Source organism: Vombatus ursinus, unplaced genomic scaffold (assembly GCF_900497805.2).
Source record: "Vombatus ursinus unplaced genomic scaffold, bare-nosed wombat genome assembly UNPS02014180.1, whole genome shotgun sequence".
Taxonomy (NCBI): domain Eukaryota; kingdom Metazoa; phylum Chordata; class Mammalia; order Diprotodontia; family Vombatidae; genus Vombatus; species Vombatus ursinus.
In genome coordinates, this window is record NW_020953958.1 from 544,915 (window position 1) to 550,889 (window position 5,975).

The window sequence follows — 5,975 nt, forward strand, 5'->3', positions numbered from 1 at the left end:
AGATATTCTGGAAGACACAGATGTGGCATCTTTGTGAAGTTTCTGATTGCCATAGCCATGCTTCTCAAACTTCAAGGCTTTAACATCATTCCTTCTTGAACCCAGTTATCCTTAGCGTTCAGAAAACATGCGAAGTTCCTGTCGGTCAGTCCTTTCCCAAGGCTCAGTGATTGTCTTCTTAGATTTTCTCTTTTCCCCAAGCCATAGAATGATAAGGTTGCTGAGACTGCTTCTCAGCCTCTGTACGGGACCACTTTACTGTTGTGGCAGCCAGAATTTAACAAAGGGCAGACTTCAGCAATTTCTTTTACTGAGATATACTTTGTTATCAGGGACAAGTAGTCTGGTAACAAAGGGTTCTTGTGGCTAGCCTTCATTTGTGCCAAAGGATCGAAAACTGTTAATGTAATTGAGTATATCCAGAATAAAAGTAACAAAAATCATATTATTATATTAATATATGCACAAAAAGGTTTTGATAAAGTACAACACTCACTCATTTCTATTAAAAACACTTAAAAGTATAGGCATAAAGGAATTTTTCATTAAATTGATAAGAAGCATTTACCTAAAACCAACAGCAAGTATTATTTGTAACGGGGATAAGCTAGAAGCCTTCCCAGTAAGATCAGGTGTGAAACAAAGATAAAGCTTAACAATAGCAATAAGGAGAGAAAAAGAAGGAATCAGAATGGGCAATAAGATAATAAAATCATCTTTTTTTGTAGTTGATATGATGATATGCTTGGGAAATCCTAAAAGCTCAACTAATAAGTTAGATGCCATGTGTTTGTTAGCTCTAGTTTCTCCAGCAATTTGTTCAATTTCATATTTTCTCTTCTCTTTACCTTTCTGTTAGATTTATCTAAAACTGAAAGATATTAAAGTCTCTGTATGTCTTCTTGCCGCTCAGTTAATGTTTCTTTTATGAATTTGGATGCAAAGGAATTTGGAGTGGATAAGTATGTTACTGATATTGTTTTATTGTCTGTACTTCCTTTCAGCATAATGTAGTTTCATTGTTTATCCATGTTTGTTTTTTGAATGTTTGTTTTTGCTTCATCAGATAGCATGATTGAAATTCCTGCTTTTTTGGATTCTTTTGATGCATAGTATGTTTTTTTCCCCCATTCCCTCATTTTTATTTGATGTGCATTCCTACTCTTTCAGGTACTGGTTGCCCCTAGGAGTTCTAACTCCCCCCCTCCTCCTGAGGTGAGACAAGTAGTTTTTTTTTCAACCACCAAATACTCTGGACCACACTCAGCCCAAGATTCCCATGTTCTTTCACAGAACATCTCCCTTCACCCATCAGAATATTAATCAGTGAAGCCCCCTCCCATCATCAAAGTAAGGTCTCCCTTTTTTCTCCTTCCTTTTCAGTTCTTCCCCTCTCCTGGGCTCATCTACTCCTATACATGCTCTTCTCTTCCTGAGAGACCGGAGGGGTCATTGTTCCCTTATTGCTAGCCCTCAGTTTGCCCCCAGCACATCATACATTCCCCTCTATTTTCCTGCTTACTCCCCCCCTTCATTCCACTCCCCCCCCCCATTCATTCACTCTCTCATTTTATAATGTAGTCCCACATAAAACATTGATTCAGCTTCTACTTCTAGTGAACACCAAATGGCGGACGAAGCCGGTGCTGCAGGAGGGGCGGGAGGTCCCGGGGGCCCTGGGGTCTGAGGCCAAGGTGGCTTCCGCGGTGGCTTCTGCAATGGGGGTCGAGGTCGAGGCTGTGGCCGTGGCCGCGGGGCCCGAGGAGGAAAGGCCGAAGACAAGGAGTGGGTTCCTGTCACTAAGCTGGGCCGGCTAGTCAAGGACATGAAGATCAAGTCTTCGGAAGAGATCTATCTTTTCTCCCTTCCTATCAAGGAGTCTGAGATCGTAGGTTTCTTCCTGGGATCTTCATTGAAATAGGAGGTTCTGAAGATCATGCCTGTTCAGAAACAAACTAGAGCTGGACAACGTACCAGGTTCAAGGCTTTTGTGGCCATCGGTGACTACAATGGCCGTGTTGGCCTGGGTGTCAAGTGCTCCAAGGAAGTGGCCACAGCTATTCGTGGTGCTATCATTCTGACCAAGCTGTCCATCGTTCCTGTGAGACGTGGCTACTGGGGGAACAAGATTGGCAAGGCTCACACAGTGCCCTGCAAGGTCACTGGGCGATGTGGATCGGTTCTGGTGCGCCTGATCCCCGCCCCTAGAGGTACTGGCATCGTCTCAGCTCCTGTGCCTAAGAAGCTCCTGATGATGGCTGGAATTGATGACTGCTACACATCTGCAAGGGGCTGTACTGCCACTCTGGGCAACTTTGCTAAAGCTACCTTTGATGCCATCTCCAAAACATACAGCTACCTAACCCCAGAACTGTGGAAGGAGACTGTGTTCACTAAGTCTCCCTATCAGGAATTCACCGACCATCTTGTGAAGACTCACACTTGAGTGTCTGTCCAGAGGACTCAGGCAGCTGCTGTGGCAACCACATAGATGATGTTTTTTATAAACAAATAAATTGAACTATGCCTGCTTAAAGAAAAAAAAGAAAAAAAAAAAGAAAAAAAAACATTGATTCATCTGTAGGCAGGGTGCTGCAAGGTTCTGTCCATATGCCCCAGTTCTAACTCCTTACTATTACCTCTACCTCCCCTCATTCCTGTCCCCTTGTGTACATTTAGAAAGGAGTCTCTTTCTAGTTTCTCTGCTGCTATGCTATTGATGTTGCTGTCTTTGACTGCTGCATTCATTCACTTCTTCTGAATTTATGCTATCTGGAGTGTTCAAGAAGCAAATACTATCTTCAGTTCTGGTTATCTTCCTAAGATAGCTGTAAATAACTATTATTGAACATCCATCTTTTTCCATTTATGTTTAAGCTCAGATTTTCAGATTAGGTCACCCTGGGCTGCATCCTGAGCTTCAGTGCCTTTCTGAACATATTATTCCATTTCCTCCTGTGTTTTCTGGGGGGTGAAGAATAGTCTTGTGTTCAAATTTCCTTTCCTTTGTATTTGAGGGTCTTTATCCTCATTACTTGTAATTTTTTAATTGAATTGTTAAATTTAATCACCACATGCATGTCTTGGAGACATGTAATCCACTGGTGAAGGAAATGGCAAACCACAACATCATCTTTGACAAGAAAACTTCATGAACAGTATAGTCAAAGAGGTCACTAAGTTGGATGTGACTGAACAATTATACAACACATATCTTGGAGTTTCTAGCCTTACATTTTTTTTTCTGGATGTGATCTAGAATTCTTTCAAATGGCATTTCATTTCCCGTGTTCAGAAGTTCTAGAAAGTTCTCTTGTGTTGTTTCTTCAATTAGAGTTTGGAGATTTTTCCTTGTTTTGTGTTCTTGTAGGAGACTGATTATTTTTAGGTAGTCTGTATGGATTCTATCTTAGAAATCAGTATGCTTTGCTTGGATAGTGAAAATATTTTCTTTTTGTGTTATTATTTTTTGTTCCTCTTTTTTTAGGTGGTCTTTTACTTCTGTATACTTATATTCTTAGTCCATTCTCTCTTTTGTTTCTTTGGTGGGGCTTGCTATTTAAGATTTAAATTTTTCTTCTCTGCTCATTATTTTTGTTGTTTAAGTCATAAATTCTGCTATCACAATACTCATTTCTCTTTTAAAGCACTTGGGAACAGTGTGTTGTGATTTCATATTCTTTTCAAATTCCACAGGATCCTCTATATCATCAAGCATTAGATAATTTTTCTTTTTTTTTGTAGTATTTGTAGATGTCTGAACTTGTTTACTACATCTGGGGCCATATTGCTTCTGCTATTAATGTTTTCACATGTATTTATTTGCTTATATTCAAAGCCTTTGAGTTTTCTTCCTGAGATCTTTAGTACTTTTAGTCTCTTCCCTCCTTTATTTTTTATTTTTGTTGTTGTTGAGTCATTTCTGTCATGTTCAACTCTTTGTGACCCCATTTGGGATTTTCTTGGCAAAGACACTATAGTGGTTTGCCATTTCCTTCTTCAGCTCATTTTACAGGTGAGGAACTGAGGCAAATACTGTTAAGTGACTTGCCCAGGGTCACACAACTAGTAAGTGTCTGAGGACAAATTTAAACTCAGGTTTTCCAAACACTAGACTCAGTGCTTTATCCACTGTGCCACCTAGCTTCCCCTATTTTCTCTTGCTGATCAATTCCTGACTCTCATCTCTCTGATGGTGGTTTCCCTGGGAGCTGAATCTCAAAGCATCTATGCCTCTTCTCAAACCAAGCAATTCATGATTCACCAGCCTAAGTTTTTATTCCAAGCTACCTTTAGAAGGACAAAACAGGATCTAGTGCAGTGGGATGATGGACTCTTGTCTTAAAGCTTAGTGGAGTGATAAACAACTTTTCCCACCCCCTATGGTGTTCTGTCTCAGGGTCCTATCCTGCTCTCCCCCTTTTTTAATATAGTTCTCTGGCCCAGTACCAGCAGTTCAGAAAGCTACTGTGCTGGTGCTATGGGGTTAACTTCTGCAGTTTGAGTCTCTGAGACTCTGTGAGGACAATGAATAAGATGTGAAGTGGAGATCTGTTTCAATCTCAGACCCATGTCCTGCCCCTTTCTTTCTGTTCCTCCACTCTCTGGCAGTGATCTTATACAGAATATAATGCTGCCACCATGTTTCTGGCTCTCTGTCATGGCCTCCAGCAAATTTCAGGAATAGGGGATGGAGAGGAATAGAAACTTGGATATCCTGGAAACTTTCCTTAGAATGGAGATTTAAAAGGACCGAATCAGAGGAAGAGGCCACTGGGGCTGAGACCCCTGAGTGTACTTCTAATGATAGAAATGCAAAACAAAGCAAAGCAAAACAAAACCAAAAAAATAAGACAAAACTTCCAGGAAATACAATTTTAGGACATAATGAATTGATTTGGGTCTATAACTTCATATTTTGATAATTCTTTAAGATTTGCAAAGTGTTTTCCTCACTACCACCCTCCAATGTAATTATGGTGGTATGATCATCTCCATTCCACAGATTAAAGAACTGAGGCTCAGAGCAAACTCGTGACCTTTGTAAACACCATATTGTAGGATTCTGGTTTTTAATTTACTCTACTATCTGCTTCCATTTTATGGATGAGTTCATCCCATTCCCATTCCCAATTATGATTACTCTGTATTTCTTTCCATCCTTCTTTCCCCCATTTATCTCTCTCCTTTCACCTTGTTCCTTCTTAAAAGTATTTTGCTTCTGACCACCCATTTCCCTAATCTGTCCTTCCTTCTATAAGCCCCCCTTTCTCTTATCCCTCTCTCTTTCTGCTTCCCTGTAGGGTAAGATAGATTTCTGTACCCAACTGAGCATGTATGTTATTCTCTTTTTGAGTCAATTCTGATGAAAGTAATGTTCAAGCATTTCCTGACACCCCACCATCTTACCCTCCACTGTAAGATAATTTACCCCATTCTACCTTTCCTTTTCCCCTTCTCCCAGTTCATCCTTTTTTCTAACCCCTTAATTTATTTGTTTTTGCATATCAGCCCATCAATCAACTCACATCCATACCTTATGTCTATACATACTTCTTCTAATTGCCCTAATAATGATAAAGTTCTTAGGAGTTACAAGTATCATCTTCCCATGTAGGAATATTAACAGTTTAAACTTATTGAATTCCTTATGATTTCTCTTTCCTGTTTACCTTTCTTGCTTCTCTTGAGTCTTGTATTTGAAAGTTAAATATTCTATTTTGGCCATGGTCTTTTCATCAGGAATGCTTTTAAGTCCTCAATTTCAATAAATGTCTATTTTTTCTCCCTGAGGGTTTAATGATCTTCCTGAAGTCACACTGTCAGTAAGATGCCAGATGGGTATCTGAATGCAGTTTTCAGAAATTCTTCCATTCTATCCTGCTGTCCCTTTGGTCAAACAAAAAAAGAAACTCCTAGAAATCCCTACTTGTTGACATTGGTATAGAAGGGGTAAAGTCATGACTTCAGTTACC

General features: G+C 39.9%; 1 pseudogene; it reads left to right on the top strand.

The window, feature by feature from the left end:
- Positions 1-1,627: 1,627 nt before the first annotated feature.
- LOC114041798 lies at positions 1,628-2,491 on the top strand (annotated as a pseudogene).
- Positions 2,492-5,975: the final 3,484 nt, after the last annotated feature.